Source organism: Onychomys torridus, chromosome 3 (genome assembly GCF_903995425.1).
Source record: "Onychomys torridus chromosome 3, mOncTor1.1, whole genome shotgun sequence".
In the NCBI taxonomy this organism is placed as follows: domain Eukaryota; kingdom Metazoa; phylum Chordata; class Mammalia; order Rodentia; family Cricetidae; genus Onychomys; species Onychomys torridus.
The window spans coordinates 15,138,926-15,152,216 of record NC_050445.1 but is presented as its reverse complement, the minus strand read 5'-3'; the positions used below and the strand labels follow the sequence as shown (position 1 = coordinate 15,152,216).

General features: G+C 42.6%; 1 protein-coding gene across 4 annotated transcripts in view; it reads right to left on the bottom strand.

Annotated features, from left to right (window-relative positions):
* LOC118580615 (broad substrate specificity ATP-binding cassette transporter ABCG2) overlaps positions 1–13,291 on the bottom strand; it is a 101,760-nt gene that overhangs the window by 44,470 nt on the left and 43,999 nt on the right. The window contains exon 1 of one of the 4 annotated variants that reach the window (XM_036182462.1): positions 8,095–8,184. The exons of the other annotated variants lie outside the window; for them this stretch is intronic. The gene's annotated coding sequence lies outside the window, so the exon portion shown is untranslated. Of the gene's footprint in view, positions 1–8,094; positions 8,185–13,291 lie in introns of those variants that run through there. 4 annotated transcript variants of the gene reach the window in all.

Below are 13,291 nucleotides of genomic sequence, written 5' to 3'. Positions count from 1 at the left end.
TGCTACAGGAGACACTTATCTATCTCCAAAGGACAAAAAATTTAAAAATCTAAGTCATAATTCCATATAAATTGAATTTGCCAGCAGGTTATAGCTACTGAAAAAGAAGGGACCTAACAACGTCTATTACTTTTGTATCCTTCAGGTCTCCTCATACCACAGGTGTTGAAATCACTCACCATCATGGTAAGGATGAGATGGTAAAGCTCCACTAGAAATATTGTGGTCATTATTACTAAACTACAAACACAATAACACAAGTGGAGAAACTTAGCTTCAGATGTGTGAAAGGTAAGGACAAACCCTAAAGAACACCATCTGAGCACTCTAACCCGAACTGGCAGCATGGGAGGCCGAGCAGCAGTCAAAGGGGAGCGATCCTGAGATCTAAAGCAAAACCAAAAGAACTAGGCACATGTGAAGCTCAGTTTCTGAGTCAGAATTTTACAGGAAGCTACACAGCATGGCGTCTACCACCCAATCCTTCCTCAAGAGTCTAATATGTGTCTAATACTTCTCTACCACATTAAAATCTGTATTCCTGTCCACTTCCAGTTTATAACTCAACAAATGTAATCATAATCAGATGTCAAGAAACAGAAACAGAAAATCAGAAGTCAACCACAGCACTGTTTTTTCAAAATTATGAAGCCTACATTATTAAATGTATTTTAAATCAGGTGTGTGTTCCACAAAAATCACAGTGGCACCCGTAATGACAGCAGGAGAAACCTCTAAACCATGTGCACATCGTTTCAAATCCAATAATGCATTGTGTATGGGGGTGGGGAGTGGGGGGCAGTCCCTGCAGGCCTTAGGCAGGAAACAATCAGGGAGAGACTAAGACTGAAACTCAGGTCAGCACAACTTTAGCCAGTGCTGGGTTAAATCTTCTGAAGTCTGATCAAGTGGTTTATTTTTCTTACACTTTTTAACACAGTAAAACTTCGGGGGAAAGTTTCTACATGATAAATATCACAACAAAGCTTTGGTTTGGCTACATGAAATTACCATTGCAAAGTGCATCTCTTTTAGCCTTTTAGCAAAGCACCTCGACCTTTACCACAAGAGTAAGTTCTACTGACTGACAGTGCTCAGGGTAAGGGGCTAGGGAGGAAGGATTTGTACTAAGCATAAGATGGGTTCTACTGACTGAGAGGACTGCTTAGGATACTGGGGGATTCCGGCGAAGGCTGATTCCACAGAACGGCAAAGGATCAGCAGATTGTTAGACAACATCCACTCCAGCCTTCTGGGAGAACATGGTCATTTCCTTCCTTTGAAGAAAAAAGCCTGCATGTTTAACAATTCTAGTTTTTAGTGTTCTCCACCAGCTGGGCCCTCTACAATACATCACGGTGGTACTGCTCCACAGGAACAGAGTAAATATGTACTTGAAATTTAACTCAACACTTCGCTACTACAAATTCGACCAACAGGTTAAAAAGCGCAGAGGTAGAGTGTCTCAAATTCTGGGTATGTTACATTCTGTTCTGAACTTGGGGAAAAAAGCACAGGAAATAAAAATATTGCCAAGGACTTTTATTTTGAGAAGGAAGAAGCAAGATTAAAGACTTGTCCCAAGATAACATTAAAGAGGAAAAAGCTTCATAATTGACATAAGGACACTGAAAATCTCAGGCTCTACACAACTTCCTTTCATACCCATTCAGTTATTGGTCGGTATGTGACTTAATGAAGCTACTTAGCTAACAAAATACTCCTGGTTCCTTATCAGAATAATAAGCAGAAGCTAATGTGTGGACTACATATTTTATAATGCTTATTAGGTCAATATTTGATTAAAAAACAGGGCATTCACTTAAACTCCTAAATCTTGCCAGTTTTATTTCCTTCTCAGAATTTCCCTCATGGATTCTCAAGAAGGAATCCAAACTGACGACTATAATCAGGTCTTATCTAGTAGTAGTCTGTGTGGAGATCACATAAGGGAGAGCACCTACTAGCATGCACAGAGGTACAGGATTCTATTCACAACATAAAACAGAGACTCAGAGGACACTTGGTATCAAGAAAAAACTCGGTTTTTAATATCATTCTAAATAAACATAATCAGAGTGCCAGGTTTGAGACATGACAAAGAGCCTATAAATTAGTTCGATACCAGAGGAGAAGGAAATACTTCCAAAGCTGATGGGACAGGTGAAAATATAAAAACAGCACAGCGTCAAACCCCGCATCAAAAACTGGGACAATCTGAGCAGCAAATCAAACAGGGAAAATATTGGTCATGGCCCAACACACAAAATAAAATTCCCTGAGTCAGTACTGTCCCAAAGAGTTAATAAGTGAAGGAAAGACAGAGCAAGCTGCTCCTTCAGAAAAAAATTTGGAAACATAGGGGTGAAACTTCTTTTAAAACATATCAGTAAAACAATTACAATGTGCAACATGTTCTGCAACTGTGTGCCAAAATTGCTGAACAGAAGTTTAAGAATGTTTCTGAAGACACACCTTATTTACAAAGGGAAAAGTGAAATCCTTCATCAAGGGGATTACCATCAGTGAGAAGATGTATCAGCCTCTTTCTTACCCTGGTATACTGACAGAATGCACTTAGCCAGGTACTTCACTTTTGTGACTTTGTCTTCCCCCAAAAAACCAGAGAAGGTATCAACTACAAAGGTGGTGCAACATACATATGAATGGCCTAATAGCTTCTCTAGTGTCAAGATCATGAGTAAAATAAGGCTTGTTTTATATACTGGAAGTGTTAAATACATCGGAAGAAACTAAATAGATAGCAGCCAACTATGATGTGGCAAATTCAGATGATCCTAGATCAAAACGATGGAAAGACAAGAGAAAGTAAAGTAGATACTCAATGACCAGTACTACAGAACTGCACTAACATTAGATGGTTAGCTCCATCAGCTGTGTTAGAGTTACGCACGTTATCAGACTGCTCTGGACTAGATTGTTGTGTTGTCTCGCAACTTTTTAGTAAGTCAACATATGCTTCGAAATTAAGACAAATAAGAAAATAAACAACATTCCTCAATGTTTATATTGAAAGCATAATCTTTTTTTTTCTTGAAAGCATAATTTTTGATCTTGAAGATATTTTAAATTTAAATTTATACAACTCAGTCAAGGCTGTATTTTTGCAATGTACTGTTTTATAAAAAAAATACAAAAACATTTCTTGAAACATATACATTTGAGTAGTGAAGTTGAGATGCAGTCAGTCTTGAGCGCCTCCTGGAACCCAAGCTACAGGGAATGCCTTTGACATAGAAAGGGGGAGTAAAGCCTGGCAGTTTGCTGCAGCTTTTCACTTTGAGAGTAAAAGAATTAAGGAAAGGGTGGCAGCTGTTTTTGCTGTTGTGTTAAAAAGCCATTTGAGCCGGGCGGTGGTGGCGCACGCCTTTAATCCCAGCACTCGGGAGGCAGAGGCAGGCGATCTCTGTGAGTTCGAGGCCAGCTTGGTCTACAAAGCAAGATCCAGGAAAGGTGCAAAGCTACACAGAGAAACCCTGTCTCGAAAAACCAAAAAAAGAAAAAAAACAAGCCATTTGAATAACCTCAGAGTAAACCAGTTATTAAGGATAAGTATTTTTGACACTGTGGGATAATTAATCATTCAACTTCCACTGGTGAAACTCTGAAGCAAGATTGTGTACACGTTCTTGGGGGAAGGGAGATCTGTATCTATACCTGGAATTCAAGACATAGTGGCTTGTCTGTAAATTTAGGGAAATTAACTAAGTAGCCAAAAAAGGTCTGTCCTGGAATGGATCCAAAGCCTAAGGTGGCCACTTACTTGCTGTGTAAATCAGTACCACACATGCCAAATAAATTTTACTTCTAGCTTAGACTTGAGGGTGAAGGTGAATGAGTAGGCTGGTGTGAATTAAACCATATTACTAGATTTAGTCATGACAAGTTATGCCACTAGTTCTTAACTAAAAGTAATCTGTTGCTTTATAATTTCTGAAGTACACATCTTACTTGAAGTGTTTATCATAAGTGGTATATTGGATATTGGATATATAAAATATATAGTTTCTCTTCTACTACACTCCCATAAAAATAAACATTCCTGTAACTGAATTAGAGACAGGCACACACACCAAGTAACCTTCCAGCAAACACCAGCTTTGACATCCAATAATTCAATTGTATTCTATCTCTAATTACTCGGTCATCAGCTAAGGGCTCAGTTCCATTAGACGGCCCCTATTTCAGACATCCATCCAACTAGTAGGTTGTCACCTGTACTTCTACATGACTGGTTATAATCACGCTTCCCGTAGCCTCTCCTGGGTTGAATGAATAGAGATCACCTTACGGAATGCAGGGGGACACTACTCAGGGTTAACAGGGTATCAAGATACTGGTGACAGGGCATGGTAGCATTTGTCTGCTTACCCAGCAGTTGGGAGGCAGCGGAAAAGGAAATAACTACAAGTCCAAGGCCAGCCTGCTCTACATAGAACAAGTTCCAGGCCCACAACAGCTATATAGTGAGACCCTGTCTCAAAAAGCACAACATAAAACAGAAGGATAGTTGTCATAAAGGACACAGAGGAATGACAGGAACAATACCTACTCTCAGAGACGTCAGTCAGGGCCTTCCGCTTTTATCCTGTGGAGCTGAGAGATGGCCCAGGCAGGTCAATCTTTCCGTTCAGATATTACTGCTTAAGCAGTTTTATAGACCTGAACCACCAGCCCCCTTCCTTCCTTTCCAGAGGTCCACAGCTGGAGCTAAAAGTCTTAACTCTCTCATCACTAGCCCTTTCTGAGGTCAAGTCCATCCTAAGGCTACCCAGCAGCCCCACCCTAGGCCATCTCACTCATTTAAACTGTAATGTGAATGAACTAGCCACTCTGGCTGGGGTTGGGGTGGGGGTGCAACCCGACGATGAATGCTGGGACCTAACCTCATTAAGCATAACGAAAGACAAGAAAGCTCAGAAGTGCTAAGGATTCAGGGAGGTCTCTGACTGGAATGGGGCAAAGATCAAATATATTTTTTTACCACAGTAACATCATCTCCATGTACGGAACAGGATCAAAGGGGCAGAGAGGCTAATCACACATTGGCAAAACAAAGAGCAGGGTCTCTTAGGCTTCCTACCACTGTAGGTGCACACTGAAATAATAGGGATATCTTACTCCCTCAGTTTCTACTCTTCCGGTAATTGTATTCTTTGTGTTTATTAATAATAATTTTTAGAAACAAACTTTCAGTTATTAAAAGCAAGAGGCTGCAACCACAAGTAAATTTTAAGGTTAAAAAGTCAACCTAAATTAACTTCTATCAGTGTACCAAATTAATGTCCCTAGAGCTGTGTTATCTAAGATAGTACCCACGAGCTATATGTGACTTGAGCTATATGTGACTTGAAATGTGAATAGTGTGAACTAAAACATGCTGTAAATGATATAGCAGATTTTAATTAGTTTAAAATCTATCTCAATAGTTTCATATTGATTGCGATTTTAAATTATATTTAATATAGTATTTTATACACTGTTATTTACAGATATAATATTTTGCAGTTTCTAAACATCATGTTGTCTTCTTTGAGCCTCACAACTATAAACTTAGCTTGGCAAGAGAGGGTGGGAGCCACTGATCTGCTAGAATTGGTTCACCAGCACTTTAACCTTTTTCTAGGTTGTGCATGACCCCATGTGTTTAATACTTACATAGTAAAAAGCTTAAACAATTAACTCATTTAGCATTTCTAGTGACAAGTCAGACAAAAATACAAAATGTTCACAGCCCAACATACTACTTTCCTGGAACTTCAAATGACCCATTCAGGAACCCATCCAGGGTTACTTAAATAAAATATGGATCATCCTAACTCCTGTGCTCCCTGTTCTCAAGAAGAAATTGTCATACAGATATGAAGTGACTTATGTAATGGTGGAAAAGGAATGGCTCGCTTTATAGACCCAAGTTCGGTCTACGTCTCCCCATCAACTCATACGGTCCCTTCTCCTCCCTGCATGCCTTTAGAGTGAGCTACTAAGGACTTGCAGGATATATAGAAAACGTACATTCCTGGACCAAGGAGATAGCTCAGTCAGTAGAGTTCTTATAAACATTCAGACCTGCCTTGTAATTCCAGTGCTGGTAAAGCAGCAACAGAGACAGCTGATAAGCCGGCCAAGCCTACTTGGTGAGCTCCAGAGTAGTAGGAGACCCTCTCAAAAAACAGGGTGATGGCCTGAGAAAGGACATTTGAGGTTCTCTTCTGCCCATCCCCAACACAGTTAGGTTAGGGTGGGGGTGGGGAGGATGGAGGGAAAGAATGGGAGGGGAACAGTAAGATAAGGAGAGACAGACAGGCATGGTGAGCATTGATAAAAATTCAGCAGTCCTTTTCTCCTGCAACTCTCAATTTCCTTTCCTATAACTATGTGATTAAAATGCCTACCCAGCAGCTTGAGTGTGAGAGCCTGAGAATGGTTCTAGAACGCACTTGCATGGAGAAAGCCCTCTTTGTAAAGTGAAGTCCACTCCTTGCAATTATTCCAAGGATATGAAGATTTTAAGTCAACCTAATGAAATGGTGCATGCAAAGTGAAATATTTTCTTCTTCCTTTAAAATAACTCTGTTGTCCCTTTCTTTCCATCCCTTCTTTTCTCCAGCCTGCAGTATCATCACGGTGGCCCAGGCACCAGGACAGGTGCCCTTAAGGACAGTTAGGTTCCCTCGGGGAGCCTTCCTCATTTTTTGTAAGACACTCACCTAGAGTGACTTCAAGAAAGAAGTTACAAAGGTTATTGCTTTCCACAAATTTAATTTTTAACCTGCAGGGTAACTTGACGATACAGGACAGTTTAATTTCCCGATGCTACTAAGACTAATTTCTAGCCATATCCCCAGGCTCAGTGGTCACAAATCCCAAGGATCAACCCATGTTCCATAGGGTCTAATCTCACCAAGGTTACCTTTGCTCTTCCTGAGAAAATGATCATACTCATTAAGAGTAATCATCACTGGAGAAATAATTTTGGTCTATCCATAACCATCCATCTCTATTTTAATTTTATTTATTTATTTACTTGGGGTTGTTTGTTTGCTTGCTTTTGTTTTTTTCTAGTCAGAATTTCTCTGTGTAACAGCCCTGGCTGTCCTGGAACTCGCTTTGTAGACCAGGTTGGCCTTGAACTCGTAGAGATCCACCTGCCTCTGCCTAAAGGTGAGTGCCACCACTGACAATCTCATTTCTATTTTAAACAACCGGTATACTACCACCATTGAATATCACTCCCTAAATATTTCTTTTGTCTTCATAAGTAAATTAACTATGAGCTCAAAATCTGATATTCTCTCAGCTTTCCGGCGAATGGTGAATAACTGAAAAGCAAAGACGAAAATAATAAAAGACTTTATCTATCCACAGAAACTTCCAGTATTATTTCCATAACTACTTCAATAGGTTGGTTAATTTTTTAAAGTTAATTATTAAAAATCAAGAGTGTGGTGTGATGATGCCCTGTAACAGTCCCAGTGCTAGAATGGCTGAGGCAGGAGAATTATTTGGGCTCGAGTTCCCAGCCAAGCCGGGAATCACAGACAGACCCCTACCCTGAAAACACAATAAAAGGAGACAACTGGAAAAGAGTAATCGGAATGCATTACATCCACATAGGAAATGCCAAAGAGCAAAATGTAAAGCAAAGGCAAAAATAACAACAACAATAATAATAATAACAACAACAATAAAAGACTCAACTATTCACAGAAGCATTCGAAAGGGAGCCCAGTAACAAGACACCTAAAACTGACAAACTTTAGGCCCCGGGGGTGGGGTTAAGAACAGACTGTCCCCTGCAAAACTTCTCCTCCACTTGTGGTACCGACTCTTCGCCGGGCAAGTTGAACCCATCCATCCAAGAGCAATGATCGTCTCCAAACATTTGGAGCAAACAGGGCTTGGACTTTATCCTGGACCGCAGACCCGCTATCACCGCACCACCCAAGTTTCTGGAGAAAGGACTGAACTCCTCACTTCCTATGCCCTACTCACTTTCAGAAACGCACCGCACGGTCCCCTCGGCCGCACGGCGCCTAGCACACTCCCGGGGCGTCCCAGCCCGCCGCTCACCTCGCTGTCGCTGGCGGAGCTGCAGCCCCGCCGCCCAGACTCGCTCGCACGCCCGCACGCTCGCACGCCGGCTTGCACACTGCCGCCCGGAGCGTCTGCACGCCTGCCACAAGGCGCCCGAGGCTCCGCCGCAGTGACGTCAGCTTGCACCGCCCGGCCGGTCGTGCGCAGGTGAAGCGGCTCGTCCCCGGGAGCCGCTGGACACACGTGGGCGGGGGGCTTCCTGCGCCACTGAGGCGGAGAGCCCGGGTCGTGGCGGAGGCGAGCCGCTGCCCTGAGGTCAGAGGCCTCGAAGGAAAATATGCTCCTACTTCCTTCACCTTTGTGAATTTCGAGGAACCACAAGATACTGAGGATGCAAATGTAGGCAGATTACTAGATTGCAGTCGTGGCAGGCTGGACTTGGTGGGGACTCCCTCCCCACCACCCGGATGTAGGGAGATGGGGGTAGATGGCCCCCTGAGGAGAGGAAGGGGCTGGATTCCTTTCTTGTTTGGGGACTGTATCAGGCAACTGGCAAGAATGGAAGGGGCCTGTGCTAGAAGTTGGGGGCTTCTCTTAGGTGGATATACAGAAGACTAGAATGGGGTGGGTCAATGCCTTAGGGGAGAAAAAAAAAAGACATATAAACTGGAAGACACCAAATTCATCTCTCATGATGGTGAAACTTTCTACATCCAGGTAATCCTGAAAAGAAGCACCAGCTAAGCCTCAGTCTTAGGGTTTCCGTTGCTGTGATGCAACACCATGACCGAACGCATCTTGGGGAGAAAAGCGTTTTGCTTAGCTTACACACCACAGTCAATGATTGAAAGCAATTGGGACAAGAACTCCAACACGGCAGGAACCTGGAGGCAGGAGCTGATGCAGAGGCCATGGAGGGCTGCTGCTTACTGGCTTGCTCAGTTTGTTTCTAGGACTACCAGCCCAGGGATGGCCCTATCTGCAATGGGCTGGGCCCTCCGAGATCACTCACTAATAAAAAAAAAAAAAAAGTCCTACAGGCTTGCCTACAGCCAGATCTTTTTTAAAATGATTTTTTATTAAAATTTTTTCTTTCCTTTTACATACCAACCCCTGTTCCCCCTCCCTCCCCTTCTCCCGCTCCTCCCCCCCACCTACCCTCATCCCATCCCCATCCCCTCCTCAAAGAGGGTAAGGCCTCCCTTGAGCTTGGGTAGTCAACACAGTACAGCCAGATCTTGTGGAGGCTTTTTCTCAACTGAGATTAAGGTCTTCTCAGACGAATGTAGCTGTGTCAAGTTGACAAAAACAAAAACAAAAAACAAACAAACAAAAAAAAAAAAAACAGTTGAATCATTGTGAACTTGACACACCAATAAAATACTATTTAACAATACTCTTTTCTTTTTTGTATCCCCAAGATCTCATATTAATAAGTGACAATATAAAACATACTACAAACTTAAAAGTCAGAATTTACAAATTCAAACAAGTTAAACATTGCTTCCTTTTTAATCCAAAGTCTCTTAACTGTGGACTCCTGTCAAGACAAAATAAGTTCAGTCCTTTCTTACTCCAATAAGAAAGAACCAGGCACAGTCACAGATCAAAACAAAAACAAAGTCCAACCATGTCAAGCTCAGTGCCAGACTTCTGGGATTCATGTAAGAATCAAGCCTGGGCTTCTGGATTTGTCCAAAGGGCTTGCCACAGCTCACACAGCTTGTCTCATAGCCTCAGGTCTTCTCCACTCTAGGGCTGCTGCCGTCCTTCTCAGTGGTCCCAAGGTATCTCCAAATGCTGCTCTTCTGCTGCAACTGGACTTTACCAATAGCTTCTCCCAGGCTCTCTTTCCAAACTCCAGCCCAGCCAAACCGTGTCAAGCCTCAGCTGCTCTCCAGGAGCCTTTCATGCCTTCAAAACCACTACCACCTGGTAACTTAGAGTACCAAGTTCTGCTGTCAGCACTGAGTACAACCTTGGCAGCTTCCATGCTCCAGGGTGCTGAAACACTTCCCAGCAGATTTTACCTCAGTGATGCTGGTCTCTTCTTAATCACCACAAATTTCTTAGCTCCAGCTAACCAGCAAGCATCCATTGTCTCAGTAAAGCAAAGGTTTCATTCAGTGGTTCTGGTATCTTGTTAATTTTAGCTGATTTTCCAACCCCAGCTTAAGGATTAAAAAGCATAGATTCTTAATTCAAAATAGTAAATGGCCCAAACAAACTCTTTGAATTTCACAATCCATGACTCTAACTAGCCAGGATAACTACTAACAGTGCTACCAAGAAAATTGTGGGTCCCTTTGGGGTTCTCAGTTTCCTTGGTTTAGAAATAAATTAAACAGAACTCAAGGAAGTTCAAGGAATATGACAATTAAAACAAATGGGTTAGGCAAGCTGAAACTGTGGCATCTGTGGCTAGGAAGGAGATGGATGAGGAAGAGAAAAGGCCATCTCTTTTGCTGTGGTAGTTTCCAAGCAGCCACACTTGTGGAAGGAGGGGATGCAGTGAGACCCAAGGTGTCTGGAAAGGCATGCTTGGACTTTGCCAGTGTCTAAAAGAAAAGACCCTTGAAAAGTGTCCTTGAAGAGACCCTAGGAGAAGCTATTGGTGTACACTGTCTCCTTAAGGGAGCAATTATTCCTCCTGTCTTCTTGGCAGAGCTTAGGATAAGTAGAGCGACGGTTGACCAGCCCACTTGGATTAACTCTTATGGGAGGAGATAGTAGTATGTAATGATCTAATCTTTGGAGCAGATCAGAATGTCTTCACCCAAGGCCCCATTCTTTTGACCAAGAAGAAATAGCTTTGCCTCAATAGGCCTCAACAAAACCCTGAAGCCTCACCTTTTCATACGCTCTCTTAAATTCCAAGGAGAGACAACGCTGATGTTAACTTCTCTAGCTTACTCAAGGAAATGGGAGGCTGGTTCAAAGTCAATGAGGACTTCAATGGCCTCCAAGCCTGGCAATGCCTGACGAGCTACCAAACAACAGTCTCATCTTGGGTCGGTAGCAAGGCAGGAGTTCCCCACAGCGCACCCCTAATCTCAGGCCCTAAAGGATACAGGTGCAGTTTTTCTTTTCTGTCCTTTTTGTTTTTGTTTGTTTAATCACTGTGTTGTTTTGTGCTCACACCGTACATCCCAAACTGATGTTGGATATCTAAGGAATGTTTTTAATTTAATTTTATTTATGTGTTTGTGGGGGTGTGGGGGATACATGCCTCCCTCCAATGTCTGAGGAGTTCCAGAAGCTGATCCCCCTGAAGCTGGTTTTGAACCTTCTATGGGTGCTGGGAATTGATCTCATGTCTTCTGCAAGAACGGTATGCACTTTAACTGCTGAGTCAGCTCTCTGCTTCCCCTTCAATTATTCTCAGAAACTTTTAAAATTTTTATTTGAGGAAAAGGAATGCATGATTGACTTCCACAAGGGTCATATTAGCAGTGAAATATTTTAAACAGGAAAAAATGTAGTTCTCATTAAGAAACAAGTTGTGTGAGGGTTGCTGTCCTTTGGAAATGAATAGCTACTGTGGCTGGGTCCACACACTTCATTTTTTGTTTTTGTCACTGGGATACAGGGTCACCTTTTCATGTCTTGGTCTTGTTAATAAAATAAAATAATTAAAAATGGTCTCAGGAGGGAGCTCAAGGATGACAACATTGGAGTTAGAGGAGAAGAAGCTGGAGAGCTCTGCACCTCTCAGGAGAGAGGTGGAAACAGTCTGCTGTTTGGAGGTAGAAGTAAACAGCCAGGCTCTGCGTTGGGCACCAACATATCCCTGGATGGGAGAGAGGAAGAACTCAGAGACAGTGAGTGTTGCCCCCGATGTCAGGGCAAGCATGTGACCATCCTGGCAGGAATGAAATATTCTAGTGACACTAATGACACTCCCTTTGAGTGTCAGACTGTTGAAACAATGATCCCCAAAGAAATCGGAATTTCTTCAGGAATCTCATTCTGGGAGTAGGAAAAGGCTGAACCCTGAGGAGGACAGAGACTGCCCACAGTTCTCCCTATCAGATCCCAGACAGTGATGGGCCAGTGACGGGCAGGACTACACTTGACCAGAACTACTTAGCTTTGCTTACCTTCCCCCTTCCACTCACATCTAATCTGCATGTTAGGAATCCAAAGATGGAACTTGGGGGACAGGTCAGGACATCTGTTTTTTCTTTATCTTTCCCATGTGGACACGTTGAATACATTTCTTTTCTTTGCTTTTCACTCTTACTTGTTTCTTTCATTGCTTATTGGCCAAGTCTGGGCTGTGAGGGCTGCCAGAGCCCAGGCTCTGTCTCTATTAACAAGCAGACTTTAGATTTCCTCTAGGTCCAGGATATAAGAGTTGGAAAGAGAGGGGCTGGAGAGATGACTCAGTGGCTGAGAGCATTTGTTGCTCTTATAGATCTGGGTTTGGTGACTAACAGCCATCCATAATGCCAAGGGACCTGACATCCTCTTCTGAACTCTCAGGGCACCAGACATGCACCTGGTACACATACATACATACATACATACATACATACATACATACATACATACAGGCAAAACATTCAAACACATAAAGTAAGAATTAAATCTAAACTATTTTTAAAAGAGCGGGGAAGGGGTAAAATTAATTTTCTGGGTTAGAACTCAGAAAGGAGCCTAACTCAGAAAACAAAAGACCAAATGTTAGGCAAGGGAAGCACCTGATATCTACATCAAAAGAATATTACCAAATGCTGACCAACCTATTTGTAAAGAGGGCTACTGAGCTGACCAGCAAGTATGAAAGCAGTCACATTGACTGAGGGGCTTTGGCGTATATCACTACATCTTTAGAAAGATAGTTATAATTATTTCTTTTTTTTTTTTCCTTTTCTTTTTTTTAGCATGACCTCAGATACATCATATATATATTGTCTGTATGCTGGTCTTCAGATCGTAACTGAGAAATTCTTGTTACAGGCGATCTCAGCCCTGTCGAGGCAAGGAGAGCACCTGCTGCCTACATTACAAGGAGATTTTCAAGCACTGGCCAAGCTCTTTGTAAAAGGGGCTACAAACCAGCCAGCACTTAGAGGATGCCTCCATGCTGTGAGGAGGATACAGACGATCAGCCACACTCTGTTTCAGAGGATTCCAACATGATGCCAGCCATATGTTCCAAAGGGAGTGGAGGTGCCTGTGCTAGACTTCCAAGGATCCAGTTTCCAGTAGAGCTTCTCACAGGATTGAG